Source organism: Manacus vitellinus, unplaced genomic scaffold, assembly GCF_001715985.3.
Source record: "Manacus vitellinus isolate BGI_N305 unplaced genomic scaffold, ASM171598v3 scaffold_32_pilon, whole genome shotgun sequence".
Lineage (NCBI taxonomy): Eukaryota > Metazoa > Chordata > Aves > Passeriformes > Pipridae > Manacus > Manacus vitellinus.
The window spans coordinates 7,556,864-7,572,816 of record NW_021940460.1 but is presented as its reverse complement, the minus strand read 5'-3'; the positions used below and the strand labels follow the sequence as shown (position 1 = coordinate 7,572,816).

The window sequence follows — 15,953 nt, the reverse complement described above, 5'->3', positions numbered from 1 at the left end:
GGAAGCAGAGCAGCTTCCCAAATGGATTGTCCAGGCATATCAGTCTAGCAGGACCATGGGCTGTCAAAGCCATGGGCTCACCGAGGGGATTTGTGTGTCATCCTGTGAGAGCCCGGGGTGGCAGGTCCAGCCCCCGGGGACACAGAGCTCAGTGTGGGGAGGTACAGCCAGGGAGCCACTCTGCCATTCTCAGGAGCTCTCTCTGTGTCCCCCAGTCGAGGAACAGTGGGCAGCAAGGGGACACGGACGGAGCCCGGCGGCTCGGACGCATGGCCAGGCTGCTCAGCATCGTCTCCATCGTCCTGGGGACCATCATCATCGTGCTCTACATTTCACTCAGCGTCAGAGGTAACACTTCCTTCTCTTTTCCACAGCCCAGCTAGAGCGGGAACCTCACCTGGCTCCAACCCAGTGGACAGGACACACCTGCCCACCATCCACCACCCTTGGGTAGATGGAGCTCCATTCCCATCCTAACTGAACGGGGAGAGCACTAAACCCCTGCAGTCCAGGCTGGTTTGACCATCACCAGCTGCACACACACATGCAGAACAGCTCAGAGAACGGGCTCCTGGTAGTAACCACACACACTGTCCAAATGACCAGCATGGAAAGCCCTCCCTGTGCTGTCCATAGTGCTGTGGTGACCACACAAGATCCCCCTGGTGAAAGCTTTTGCCCTGGTAAAAGCTGTGGTGGGTTTAGAAGAGTGGAGTGGGGTATAAAAACAGAAGGGTTTCAGGTCACAAATCAACTTTCCAGAAACACAATCCCGAAATGTTTGGGGAACCTCCCAAACACAAACCCACCTGCCAAACCAGCATGACCAGCACAGCTCAGGCAAGCAGGGGCCTCAAAAACACCCAAAGCCCAAACCAGGAGCGTAAGGGAAACATCTGTGACCACTGCCCTAATACTCTCTTTCTCTTCCAGTTTCCTAGAAGACGTTTCAGCATGCAAATACCTTGAAGAGGAGGAAGACAACTTTCCTTTTGGGGTTTTTACTTTCAGCCTTGCAACAAAAAAAAAAATTGTCACAGTGTAGGTGGGCAGCCCTAGACAGCCTGCTCTGGAGCGCCGTCGGAAGGAACGCATGCTTCTATTCACTCTTGGAAATGAGTCTGTACAGGTGATGGGATAAAAAACACCGGGAGAAGGAATGGGAAAGGCCATCGGACACCAAGCGGAGAGGAGAAGGGGGAAATCCACTACCTCATTCCCCTCCAGCAAAACTCACGGAGTGGGGAGACAACTAAAGTACAAGAGGAGGAGAGAGTTTCAAGAACGAAGCTTGTTTTAAAAGAAAAATCTAAAGGCGAGAACGGGACATTTCGAGGAATCCTCCTAAGGATTTTGGCACAAGTCACTGGATTTTTGGGGGGTTGTTGGTTTTTAAATCGTCAAATTCTCAGTCTCTACAAAACAAAACAAAGCTCAAACTGCCATCAGGAGCTGAGAGCTGTTCCACGGAGGAGGAGGAGGGAGGGCAGAGCTGCAGCAGGACCACGGCTCTGCTCCGCACGGAACGCAGCCGCAAAAGCTGGAGGATGTGGTGGGTGCTTTTGTATTTTTGATGAAAAAAAAAAAAAAGAGACAATGACCATTTGCATGCCTTTGGGAATGTTCTCCATGTCTGTTCCTACGAGCTCTTTTATCACTTAGGGCAGATCTCAGAGCTGGCAGAGCAGGATGTTGCTGCATGAGAACCCCAGGCTCCTCCTCACCCCGACCCCATGGGGGGCTTTTTAATGGAAGGAAAGATAACATGTTCCCTGTGAATCCACACATTTCCCTCTGTGCACCCAAAGGGAGGTGCTCATGGCACCCAGACAAGAGCCTGGTTAACCTGTAGCAGCAGCACCAAGGCACAGAGAGCACATTCCATCCACTTACACCTTGATGTCACATCATGACACCCATGCAGAAGCTTCAGCGTGATCCAGCCCCTGCCACTGCCACTGCTCATCTCCCTGACCCTTTGGGGCTTCAGCTTAGGGCCTTCCAGGGGATTTTCAGGGGCATGGAGGAGTTTTAGATCCCTGCTCTTCTCCCTGCACCCCTCACATGCTCTTCTGCACGTCTGGAAATCTCCAGTGTCCCCGGAGCTGTCCGGGGTCAGTTCCACAAGTTGTATTATTTTGTAATGTTTTGTATTTAACATAACAAGAACATAGACTTTGCTCCTCCCATTCTGCCTATAGGTACCACAGGCCCCACCATGTCTTCCACACCACACAGCTCCCTTGGCCATTTCCCATGGGATACAATCACGACACCCCCTGAAGCCTCCTTCCAGCCCCATCCCTTCTCCTTCCTGCTCACCCCATCCTTGCTGTGGGTTGTTCCTGGGGTTGACCCTCTACCCATCCACCCAGACTATGCAAAGTTTCATTGCCTGTTGTTTTAGTCAGGCTTTGTAGATGACTTCTGGCCATGTCCACTGGCTCCCTATTACCTGAGTCTCTTTTATCCAAACTTTGCTGACACGAATACACGACCAAGAGCTGCACTCCCTGGCCTTTCTGCCAACCTGGGACCCAGAAATATGGACTGACTGAGAAATGTGGTCCTTCAGGGCCCCAAACCTTCGACCAAATTTAATGCTTCCAAGGGCTTGTCTACATGGAGAATCCACTACACACCACAGGAAACTTCACAACATGGCAACTGCTTGGCACTGACTTCTTCTCTGGGCTGTGAATGAGCACAGGGGGTTAGCACAGGGTAGGGGTGAACTGTAAATCCACAGTGTAGTTACTCTGTAGTAACTAACATGCAAAGCCACAGGCATGGCTGTGAAAATTCTCTTGTCCCCTGTTTGCTTGCTCCTCTTTAAAGTGTTTTCTTTCGCTAGACATTATTTGAATCCAGGGGGTGAGAAAGCCAAATCCCCCAGACATGCTGTTAACAATTTTCTCTACACTAAAAGGGATTCCAGGGACTCACAGCAATAGCACTTCACTACAGCACTTTCTCGGGCTCCATTCCCATCCACCCCTTTGCCAGCACTTTATTACAAGCTGGCTGCTAAAATGGACCAAATCCGCAATTTTTCTTTTCCAATTTATCTCTTGTGAGTTCAGCAAACAGGAGACCACTGAGGGCTGCTGGGTGGGAGCTCCCACCTGCATCCTCTGTCCAGGTGCCCCTTGGCACCAGATCTGTTACTCCAAGTTTTTCAGAAACCCTCCCTTGGACATTCCAACTTTAATCTCACGGCTGTTGAAATCCCACCGAATCCCCCACACGTTTCCTTCTTTGACTCTTGAACCCAAAAGCTGCTTGCTGGCAAACAGGTGTCATTCTTTTGGGGCTACACAAAGGCAGTGCTGCCTTGTCCATGCATCTTCTCCCTTTACCTGCTGAGCTGCTGGAATTCAGCTGATGGGAAGAGCTGGGCAAGCTCCTCCTCAGGCAGGAAGGGACGACGGTCAGGGAAAAGTGAGTTATAGGACTTGAGAGCACCAAGTGTTTATTAAGTAAGACTTTAAATGCTCTTTTATCATTATATAAAGCCTTTCATCTAAAGTGCTTTCCCTCACCCAAAGGATTAATCCCTGCCACCCCCCACGAGGTGGGTTCACATTACGCTGCTCTAATTGCCCAGATGGCAAATGCTCAGTCACAGGCACTGAACAGCTCCAGAAACAACCACCTTTTTCCTTCTCCTCCTTAATAGAACCGTGCATGACCATGGATTTGCTTTGAACCTGATTTTTCCAAAGGGATCTAGACAAACTAAACCCCACTACAGTTCAAAATGGACTGGGATACCTGCAGTCATAGGAAGGAGGAGGGGGCTCTGTGAAGCAGCTGCAGTGGTCCTTGCCAGGGGAAGTCCCAAGCCAGGGGAGCACAGAGCAGTGGAGGTACCAGGATTCCCCTCAATGCAGGAGAAGGCAGAAACATTCCCCCAAAACCCCATGGTGATGATCTGTTGCATGCACCCAGACAGGGTTTGTTCCTCCTGTCTCACCAGACAGCTGAGGGAATGCTTCTCACCTCATTATTAAGTATAAAAAAAAAAGAAAAACTAAAACACTTAAATCCCTTTCATTCTAAAATCTTCTTTCTGATTTGATACAACTGTACTGCACACTCTTGAACATAGCTTTTTTTCTTATCCTGCATTTAAATCCAGAGAAAAGCCTCTACAGTTATCCCTGACAAAATATTTCCTCTGCTTGTAACCTGGCTTTCCAGTGCTGGAGAAATAAACCCTCCAGGGATATCTGGAAAGTCACTTCTCTCCACCAGCTTCTCCACACCTTTTCCAGCCTATTTTGCAAAGGTTTTGCCACTTTGCTCTTCTCCACATCACACACGGTTTTATCCCAGCTCAGCTGCCTCTTTGGCTCTTTTGGGGTGGAATTATCTTATATTCATGAAGGAAGAGGTTGCAGAGCCCCCAGCCCTTGGCACACACCTCACCTGTGCTGTCCTACAAAGAGGTAGATGAAGGCAGAACTCTGAGGCCACCAGCAGGCACAGTCACTCCTTTGGTCTCTATTCAGGGAACAACAGCATTCCTCGTGATTATTTGCTGCTTTAGTGCTCATCTTAATGCAAGCATCTCTTTTTCCATATCCAGGCACAGCCACTTCTCTCCTTAACTTGGCTTTTAGCACAGGAGGGCAGTCACAAAAACTATGTCACAAGACCTTCCCTCTCCATCCCCACAAACAAACCCTGTTACTTATCCCCCCAGCTCTTTGCCACCTGCTGCAGCCTCCTCTAAGCACACACGTCAGAGTGGAGTTTTCCGTGTTTGCAACTCTGACAGTCACGAAATCCTCAGGACCTGCCCAACTTGCACCCCCTGGTGAAGGAGAGGTAAGAGATCCGAGCAGTGTGGTGGCAATCCAGCCTTACCTGACAGCAAAGCTGAGCTGGTGGGAGGAGAGCTCGCTGAAGGGCTGGAGAAGGTGGGAAACGTCTCTAAATGTAAGCTGAAGTAGGAGTTACAATCGACAAGTGTGAGGTCCTGGTGGGATATAAATACACAGTTTGCACTGCTTGGGAAAGAGCCTCTGAGCAGAACACGTGGCTGTGGCACCTCTCTGGCAGTGGTGGCCCTGGGCTCCTTTCCTGGGGTTTGGGGCAGAGCTGGGCTCTGTGGGGAGGCACAGAAGGGCCCTTGCTGGGTGCAGCAAGGCTGGATCAAAGCCTTAAGCTGAACCAGCAGTTTGCTGCTGCTGAGCAGATGAACCTGCTTGGCTTCATAGCAGCTCCTCGTAGGGTGCAACAGCCAAGGGTCAGGAAAGGTCTGGCACAGAGTCACAGAGTCAGTGGGTCACAGCAACATGCTGGCTGGTGCCTGCAGAGGAGACCAAAGGGATCTGAGCAGCAAGGGAGGAAAGAAAGCAACAAAGGAGTTCAAAGTTTGCTGTGCTCATGATGGGTTTGCTTTTTCCGGTCGGTATTTCACCCTGTTCCAGTTTACCCCTCTGCCCCCATCTCTGCTGGTTCACTGTGCTTTCCCCTCAGCATTTCTACCCCTGGAGCAATGTGTGAGTCCCCCAGGCTCTTTCCTCCCATCCTCTGCCTCTCTTTTAACCAGGACAGGTCTTGCTGGCAATGACATGTCATGGCTGGGCTCCTCTGGAAGGGGTTAGCGAGGACAGGGAACCTCTGACCTGGGCTCCCTGCAGAGCCCAGCACGTAGTACCTGACCTTCCCAACACACCCTTCTCCATGTAGACAAGGGGAGCAAATCCTGCCTTTTATAGAAAATTAAACCCCCATTTCTGTTCATTCTGAGCCCAGGAATAGGCTGCAGAAATGCACCCACTAGGCTGCCCCCATGACTTCTTCTTTTTCCTCCCCTCCCCAACACCCTCACCCTTGCCCTGTCGCTTTGTTACTTATCACAGAACCACAGCCAGGGTTGCACTGTCAAGCTCAAATAATTCAGATTTAAGATTGTTTTTCATCCTTTAATTTTGGCAAAACCAGTTAGGTTTGGACTGAAAAAACTCCCCTGCTTGGGCACAAGCCAAGGGGGTGGGGGGGGAAAGCAGCCTTTTCAAAGTGGGAATATTTGTAAAGCATTTGCTGACACCAGTAGATAGCGAAATTCAAACCTATAAATACCCATCCAGGAGAAGAAACATCAGAAAGGGAACGTGTGCAGGATTCAGCAAGGCAACCCTGATCCCACCTGGGAGCAGGGGCCCTTGTTAGATGGTGCCAGGACATGATCCTTGGTGTGGAAGTGCAGGGTCCATCCTCCCACTGCCACAGCCACCGTCCATGCACCGGCTCCTCCTGTTCCAAATCCAAAAGGGAAGAGCCACCATCCACACACAGCATGAACACACCAGGAACTGCAGCTGGGTGCTTCTCTTTGCTGATAAATGTTTCTTTTTCTGCAGGATGGTATGGTATATCTTATATACTTTCTTTGTATTTCTTGGCATGAGAAAAAAAATTAAAATGTAACATGCATGGTCAAAGCTGAACTGGTTTCTTCTTCTAAATGAGAAAAAAAAATTATCCAAACTACTCATTTAACTGTTGCTTCGCACTCCAAGAGCAACCAGTTGGTATTTTGGGTGCAGTGGGCTGCAAATAATATGTACAGGCAAAGAGCAGAAGAAAACAGCACAAGTCAGAGCAGAGAGAGGTGCAGAGAGATGAGCCTCGTGCTGCAGAGACAGGCAGCACCTCGGGAAGCACAGCTACTGTGGGAGGTCTCTGCCAGCCAGGGCACAGGGAAGGAAATCAACCCTCCTTCCTTGCAGGGCACAAGGATGGGATGGGGAACAGTCCCTGGAACTGCTTCTCACCACAGCCCTGACACTGCAGGTCAACAGCCTGGTGCACAGCCAAGAACAAATTCCCAATCTGCTGGAAAACCAAAATTATTGAGCAAAAGCCTAGATTTCAGGGTTGCACAGCAATATTTGGTCTCCTCTCACAGAGTCTAAATGCAAGCAGCTCCCAGGAATCAGGCCCTTGCAAAGTTTCATAAGCCAAGGCTTGAAATTCAGCCATTACCAAAAACACTGGCTGTGGTCTTTTCCCAGGAGGAGTTTCTCCAACCAGACTGGAAGGCTGTTGACTGTGTATCAACCCACCTGGGGTCACTACACTATTTGTGTGTAACAGCACACTGGTCAGTCAAGGCTACTGGTCCTTACTGAAGCTGAGGGACACAACCCCTTCATTCAGCTGAACCCCAGTACTCTCCTCTCGCTGTGCATCTCTGGCATCCTCTGGGAACAAATGGCAACACAGCTCCCAGCTCAGCCCAGCCTGGAGAGAAGACCTGCCAAGTCTGCAATGAATTAGTTGTAGCACACAGCTCTCTGCAGCAAACACTCAAGCTGTCCAGACTCCAGCACAGGGCAGGACTTACCAGAGGTAACACAGTCTCGCAGCTTCCTGAGGACAATTCCTTCGCTCTCCCAGCAAAGCAGGACACACATGGGGAGGAGGTGCCACCAGCAGCAGCAGGGATCAAAAGTGAAGCTTTGTGGGCCCTGGCATCAGGCACAGCACTTCCACTTTCATCCCTGTCCGTGATGGAGAAAGATGGATGTAAATCCTCTGTGAGGTTGGCAGGCACAGAGTGATTCAGCAACAAAGGGATTTAATGGCCCTGCCTGGAGCACATCCTGCCCATGGAGCACATCCTGCCCATGGAATTCCCTCCAAGGCGGGGGCAGCTCACTTCCCACTGAACCAGCCAGAGGCATGGAGGAGCACTGAGCCACCAACACCCAGGGGGGCCCTGACAGAGCCCACCAAATAAGTCATCAGCAAACACTGCAGGGGAACAGATCCAGCTGTGGGATTTGCTGTGCCCACGTTTTGGAAGTGGTTACAGCTGTGTTGGCGAGGCAGAGAGTGAACAGACCCACCTCTGTGGTCCAAACCCTTCTGATGTGACACAGTCAAGCTCTGGCGTGCCTGTCATTTTGATAAACACCTCTTTGTCCTTCTTAAGGATGCAAACTGTAGGGGTTTTGGGGCATTGAAAAATGAATAAATAGGAAAAACCTGCAAGTACTCAAGAGGATGGAGATTAAATGTTTGTGAGCTCACAAAACCCAGATCTGTTATCCTCACATCCAGCTCAGAAGCTGACCAAAGGAACAGTAATTAGTCCTTCTAGATCAGCTGCTGTCCACAATACAAAGCCCAGCCCCTATAAGCCAGGTTCAACACTGGATCTGTCCCAAAGGTTTCCTATGGATCAGGCAGCCCTGGTACATCACTGCCCAAGCAACCAGTGAGACAGAGCTGCTCCACAGCCTCCAACACACCAGCAATGTGCTCAGCCTTCCTGTTTATCCCACAGCCCTTCTCTTACACTACATTAGCCCCCCTCCCCAGCTCTGCAGCTCACTAGGGCATTTTTAACAAATTAAGACTATTCCTTTGGTGTGTCCATTCCCCATTGCTTTGAAAACCACAAGTCTAATTAGATCTGAAGGGTCTTACCCCTAAGCACCCTCCCCTTGTAACACCACCTAAATCAGTGCTCTTGATGTTTAGTTTCCCACCCCAGGGCTCACATAGCAGCTGCTCAAACCTCTAAGCACCATCAGCCAAGATTAATTACTCACAGCCATGCAGGTCCAAACTTACACCACACTACAGCTACTCCTGTTTTACACCAAGGCTGGACTATGCACAAAGCTCGTGTTACTCAACTGCAGCATCTCCCCACTGCCTCTGCTCACCCAGCAGGGCAAGAGGCATCACTGTCTGCACAAGGGCTTTGGCAACACAACTGGGATTACAGGGCAGGTTCAAAGAGCCACATTTATTTGTCCTGATGAAGAGACAAAATGTAGATGTTTAGGAAGTCCAGTGTGATTTCCTTCCCACTATCCAGCAAAGCAAATGGGGTTGTGGTACCTGTGCATAACAAAAGGCTGGGATGGAGGGGTCGTGGTGGGGAAAGCTTTCGAGGAACAAAAGCCATTTAGATCCCAGCACGTGATGTCTGAGGTTGCTTTAAACCATCTTTAGCCTTCTTTGTGTGTTGCTTAAAGAATTCAGCAGGCGAGGAGATGGAGCAGAAAAAAAGCTATGGTTTCGTTCTGGAGGAGGAGGATTTGACTCACATAAACCTCCCCCACCACGGAGAGATTCCCCTCAGTGGCGAGATTCCCCTCGGCGCATCCTGACCATGTCACCGAAGCAGCCCGGGCAGATGCAAGTTCCAGACTTCAAAGGCAGCCTGGGCTCTGATGTTTCGCTAAAGAGGAGGCAGAGCCAAGTGCTTTAGCTCCTGTTTTATTAATACCCTGCTCTGATGGGCTCATGTATAATAGATTCGCAGAGGAACAGCAAGAGGTTTACATCCAATTTCCATGTTGCATACGTTTTCTGCTAAACATTGTAGGCTCTCCCTTTACCTCTCAATGTTTGTCTTCACTAATGAATTTGCATGAGTTTGTGGTTCAAGCAGAGGACAAAAAGTTGGCCACCAGTTCTTCAACTGGTTTCCATGACTTTGCTCCAGTCAGGAGCTACGAATTAAAAGCACAGGGAAAATATTTCCATTTTCTCTCTCACTCCCAACACTGGCTGCTGTTGACAGAGAGCAGTTCAGGGATTCCTGGGGCTCGCTGAAAGCCATGCAGAGCCTCTTGGGAAGTCATTTGGGAAGTGCTGGAGCCAGAGCCCTGGGGCAGCAGTGTGGTGCAGTGGCAGTGGGAGAGCTCAGGGCTGCAGAGGTGCAGCAGCGAGTCCCTGTGATGAGCAGCACACAAACATCCTGGCTCTGGTGCAATTCACCCTGGTCTGCAGAGATGCAACACCCAACACTGGGCCAAAAAAGAAAGGACTGCACCCCAAACTCCCCCCTCTGCTCACAGAACAGCTTCTTAGCTGCAGAGATTTAAAAAAAGATGAAATTTAGATACGTGGTTCCCTGAACACACTCCTGGTAGACTCCAGTAAAAGAGCAGAGAAAAAATGAATTTGACTTTGTGAGGGTGCCAAAAGACTCTGTTTTCCTATTTTCCTACCCAGATCAAGCAGATCCCACCCCCTTACAGATGAAGACTCTGCATGTTCACAGCTGTCACTGCTCCCCTGCAAACGCAGTCGGAGTAACACAGCACAGCTCCTGCATCCACACAGAGAGACATGGAATCAGGAGTGTGGCTATCACAGAATCACTGGAGTTGGAAAACACCTCTAAGATCATCCAGTCCAACCCAGCACTGCCATGTTCACCACTAAACCACACCCCCAAGTGCCACGTCCACACTTCCAGGGACGGGGATTCCTCCTGATCTTACTTGGTAGATGTTTCTATCACATCTCAGACTCATCTTTTTAATCAGACAAGACATATTTGACAGACTTTGCAGAAGTTTGGATTAGGTGGTGAGGATCTAGGATTTATATAATGGAGGAGAGCCTGGGAATTGCATCAGCAGATCAGGGCACTGCTCTAAACAAGGACCTTTCCTTTATGGTGGTTACTGCTGGATCCTTCAGAAGATGAAACCTCCCAGAACACCTAAAATAGAGAAATGGGGATTTCTCCACGAGCTAAGTTACCTAGTTTACATGCTAAAAAAACCCAACCAACTGACAACTGCTGGCTCTCATTGTTTCCAGCTTAGCTGTGATGTGAGATGCTATTCTTGGTCAAGAGCTGCAGAAAGCTTCTGAAGCTTGCAAAGTTGTTTGCTTTAATAGCACACAGCGTGAAACAAAGCAAAGGCTTCCCAGTAAAATGCTTCCTTCTGCTGAGCTCACTGCACCTCGCTGCTGCTTGGAAATGTTTAATTATAGGCTACGGATTCCAAAGCATTTTATTCCAGTTATTTGGTCTCAGGTACAATTTAATAAAACCTGTGTTTTATCCTCCTTCCCAGCAAGGTTTAATGCAAACAGATCGCTTTGCCAATTCCAGATGGGCAGAAAAACAAACCAGCACCTCATGCCCTGCACTGTTATTTGTTACTGGTCTGCAGAGGTACACAGCAAGCAGCAACAAAACAAAAGAAATGTTGGTAAGACCTGCTATCCTTAAAGCAACGCTCTATTTTTACCTTGATGCTTGACTGCAAAGCACAGAGTGGGTATAAGCTGAAGTGTCCCAAAAAACGACTGAACAGCTGAGGAACAGCTCTTCCTCCCCTGCCCAGAACTCCCAACCACAGTGAGCCCAGCACTCACCTCCCAAGAGCATTAAGAGCAGGACAATTGCAGAAGGAATTTGGCTGCTGAGTTAAGAAATATCTTTCCCTGAGGAAGCACAGGAGAAGCTCACTCCCCTGGGATGTGGTGGTGGTTCAGGGTGGCCAACACCTGCCATGGCAAAGGCACAGAGATGCTCTGCTGGCACAGACTCAGCTGACTCCAGGACCTCAGGTATTCAAGACCACACAGACATGGGCACCTGAATGAATGAAAGAGATCCAAATACTCAAATCCCCACAGCAACATCCCTCCCATCCCTCCTTTCCCCTCCCAGAGGCACTGCAGCACAACTCCACCTGAAGCAACCCTGAAGCATCAAGAATTGATCATCCCCTGGTGTTTGTTTTTTATTTTAAAACAATTTCATCTAAGCCAGAGCGTGGGCTTGAAAAATTATCTACATTTCCTGAGATGTTTGGAAACAGAAGAAGAGCTGGCCAGCAGATCCCTCAGTCCTGCTGTAAGGAACACACACAACCTGAAGGCACAGTTGCTACATGAATATAAAGACCTACTTAAGTTGAGAAGGCACAGACACGCCAGGAATGGTCTCACTGCAGCCCAAGCCCCTCCAGCCTCCTGCCTCTTTCCAAGCTGTATTTCTTTACATAAGCAGTGCATGCTTTTATAGACTTGACTCACAAACCTCCCCACTTCAGTAATATTTTGAAGTAAATTTAGCACTGGTGATACATGCCTGACCTAGAGGGAACTTCATTTAAAGCACGGCAGGGAAATATCCACCTATTCCCCCTTCTGCACTTGGATGTTCTCCTGCATCCAGGAGACAGGCTGATGAAGCCCCAAGGTCAATCCAGCCTCCCCTGACACTGCAAAGTGGGGGGAAACTCATGGAATCCCCCACTGGTTCAGCACCACAACACAGGTACCCACCAGTGCCCAGTGGGGACAAGGACCTTGCACGGTCCAGTTACTTTTTAATGTAATAAATTACACTTTGTGTTAAAGCTGGACCTGCCAGGGACACCTGATCAGCACTTTCCCAGCTACTCACAATTTCTTTTTACACCTGCAATATTCCTGAGCATCCTGCAGAGTCCTGAGAAAAGGTTCCCTTAAAAATTTGACGTTTCAGCAGCATTTCACCCTGAAAGCAGCCAGCTCAGCACCGGTCTGGAGGAAGAGGGATCTGTAGGAGATGACATGCCCAGGGCACAGGCACCAGCAAACATCTTAGGGAAGTTTCCACTGTACAGCTGGCAGCTCAATGGGACTTTGCAACCTGCAGCGAGGAGCTTCTATTTTCAGTGCAGCTTTAGAATGACTAAAAGAAGAATAATACTGTTCCCACTTCCAAGAATTCCGCATCATACGGATGGGTATGGGCAAGGAAGATAAGAAAAGAAACAAAACAGCACCTAAACCCTACCTATTTACAGCATTTGTGGGAGAGCACCACGCTGTGCTCGTGCACCAAAGTGGTTACCAGTGATTTTTCTTCAGGTGTGGCTTTGATTGATAAGCTTCAAGTCACCCTGGACAGCCTGTGTGGACTTCAAAGTAAGGATGGATTATTTTTTTTAAAAAAAAGAAAGGAGAAATCATGAAACCAAAAATAAATTCGTGTGTTTGAAATGTCTGGTTGAAGACAAACACCCAGGAGGGAAGTGAGGGGAACTGGATGGGCAGTGAGCAGACAGAGCAAGGCACAGCAACACAGGATGTAAAAGATCTAAATGACCACAATCACAGGAGACCTCTCAAAATCACACCCCTGGCTGACAGAGGGCTCACAGGGTGCAAGAGTCAAGACAACCAGAAAATAACCCACGATGAGAGAATTGCAAATGCCGTTTCAGAGGCACAGACACTCTGATTGCAGCCAGGCTCCTCCCGCCTTACTCGCAGCGCTCTCAAAACTGGGTTAGCAAAGCCTCAGGGTTCCATTAGGAACAAAGAACACAGAGGGCTGCGACAGGGAAGGACTGAGCCAGGGAGGAGCAGCAGCACACACGCTCCAACAGCCTCAGCAGCTTGCAAGGAAGGGGAAGATGAAGGCAACAGCAGGCTCTGAGTGTTTAATGAGCACAGCCCAGATGCCAAGGCACGAGCGCTGGCAGCACAGCTTCTGTACCTGGAGATGGTGGATAAAGGGCTGGCATTCAGGAAATGGGAATGCCCACTGCAAACACTGAGGGTTTGCTGTTAAAGCAGTCAAAAATCGAGTCAAAGGAGCTGCACATCGCCCACGTTCAGTGAAAGGGGGAAAACAAAGACACTCCTGTCTCTCCCTATGAATTTCTAATGGAGCGCTCGGGCTCCCTTTCAGCAGGAAATCTGCTCATGGAATGGCACCAGGAGTGAAGGAGCAGAGCAGGGCTCATCCATAATGCAGGAACACCCACTGTGCCGGAGCCTGTCAGGAAGGACAGCAGTTTTCAATATGAACAACAGGATTCTGGGAGGCGGATGGTTAAAAATATATATCGTATGCCTGTGCCACTATAAATTATTGACTGTACAGGGAGTTGGAAAAAAGGATTCAGTGCCATTAATAATTTATTTTCTAATCCAAACGAAGATGGAATTTTATGCACCACTTATTACCAGTGCCACAACTGGAGAAACCAACTGCACTTCCCACTGTCTGAAACCAGAACTGCCTTTCCATCTCCAGAAGTTTTTTTGAAGTTTCTTCTTTAGCTTGAAACATGCAGTCAAAGCTTTCCCTTGGGAAAGCATCTGGTCACTCCTGAATATTTAGCAGGCATTAAGGATACAGAAATGTATCTCAGCTTTAAAGCAGCACACAGCAGGACAGCTCTGCCATGAGAAATCCCTGTCTCCACTCAGGGGCTCACACAGACAGACAGGTATCACCTGCCAGGCAGCTCTGCTGGTTTGAGAAAATGAATTTGAGTGACACTGAAAGATTTAGCATTGAAATATTCAGATCTTTGCAGAGATTGCAAGACCCCCAGGTACAGATGGATCCTTCAGGCACGACACTGCCTGGTTTGAACACCTGAGGGGGGAGGTGGACCAGACCACAGCAGTGCTGGAGAACCACAGGGTAACAGGCTCCTGCCTGTTCTGAACACAGAACTTCACAGAGAGAGATTTTTAACACTTACCTCTAAAGAAAACCATCCTTGTTCCACCTGCCAAAGAACAGCAAGAATAAACATCATGACTAGAATCAACTCCTTCACAGGCAGGAGAAGATGAGTCCAGGTTCCATCACACCAAGCATTTTGGGTCAGGAAATGCTCCATCACCTCTGATATTTGGTATAAAACGGCAGAACACACTAATTGATATGTTCAGGGACAATTCTAAAGTGGTGAAATGACTCTTCTCTGCATCTTCCCTAAAGTTTACGTTTAAGCAGATTGTCAGAGGGGGAAAGAACCAAGCACCTTGCTTAGAATTCTAATTTATTATTAAATTACATATCAAAGCCTTTTTGTTTAATACATATAGAGAATGCACAATAGGTGAGAACAAAAATAGTTACAGTTACAACAGAAGTTCCAAGAAGGTATATGAAAAGAAAAAAAAAATCAGAAAGTGCAATCAGAAACTCATTTACAAGGTCTGGGATATTTTGTGAGAAAGGGCTTTGTTTTGGGTCTAGAGTGTTTATTTAATTGTTTTCCTCACTCAGTACCAGACAGACCAACAACAGCTGCTTCTGTACTCAGAGCTGAAAGCATCACCACTGGTTCAGATATGCATGACAGGGGAGGTGCAGGGCACAGAGATGTCACCTAGAATGTGGCTCAGTTTTGGCTCAGTGTGTCTCTCACTGCAGTCTCCTGTCCTGCACGTTGCTCTGAAGGATTTCATAATTCAATACTGCCAAAAGGAGTTTCAGAATTATTTCCTCCTTCAGCAGTGACACAGTTGTTACCTCTCCTTCCTGTTTCTAATGAAAGCTTTGGGACAAATAGTAAAAATAGGAAGATTATGCATCAAGTGATCTTGGGAAACAAGTTGCTACATTTAGGGTTAAAACTGTTGTGACTAAAGGAGCCGCACCATCAGAAGTGGTGGACCAGCCTTGGCTCCCTGCACAGCAGTTTTGGGAATGCAGCACCTCAGGGGACACAGGCCTGGGGGACAGGCTGCCAACAATTTATCTGACACTTTCACACCACTTAAAAATCCACTTTTGCTCCTTCATTTTCAACATCCAGCAAGGAACTGACTCTTCTCACAGTAATCATAAGACCATTCAAAGAAAGGACTTCTAAACTACAAATGAGAACTCTGGTTGATATGAGAATCCAGCAGGAAGTCATCCCTCACTTTGATATGCTGAAATCAATATTGGTTCAGAAAAGATGTTTTGGCTTCCCAGGAAGGGCAAACTCACCTCCCCAGCAGTGCCTGGTCAAAGTCCTGCCTGCCCCTCACTCCTGCCCTGCCCTGAGGAGAAGCCACAGCTGCACCCCAGGTTATGGACACACAGAGCTGCTGCCTCAACACAGGGGTCTGGGGGCTGCCCAAACACCACTGCCCTGCTCCAGCAACCAGAGACTGAGGATCAGACAAACACGTAAAGAAACAGCCTCAAGAACACAGGTAAAAACATTCCCACCCATGTGAAGCGTGGCAAAGTTATCAACACCATCCCTTGTGCTCCAGTGCCTGGCCAGCTTGGAAGTAGCTGCTCGTGGGCTAGGAATAATAAAGCAGAAATTTAAAAACAGTGTGTGTGTGTGGGAAATGTGCCCTGCAGAAATATCATGGATTTTCTCCCTTCGTTTCAATGCTCAGCAATAATTTTCTTAGCACGGTTCTAACTGGTTGAG

At 48.6% G+C, this 15,953-nt stretch overlaps 1 long non-coding RNA gene across 1 annotated transcript; it reads left to right on the top strand.

The window, feature by feature from the left end:
• Positions 1 to 220: 220 nt before the first annotated feature.
• Positions 221 to 1,590, top strand: LOC108640415. The gene is made up of 2 exons (XR_001921166.2): positions 221 to 348; positions 934 to 1,590. It is a non-coding gene; the product is annotated as an uncharacterized LOC108640415 (long non-coding RNA).
• The last annotated feature ends 14,363 nt before the right edge of the window (positions 1,591 to 15,953 follow it).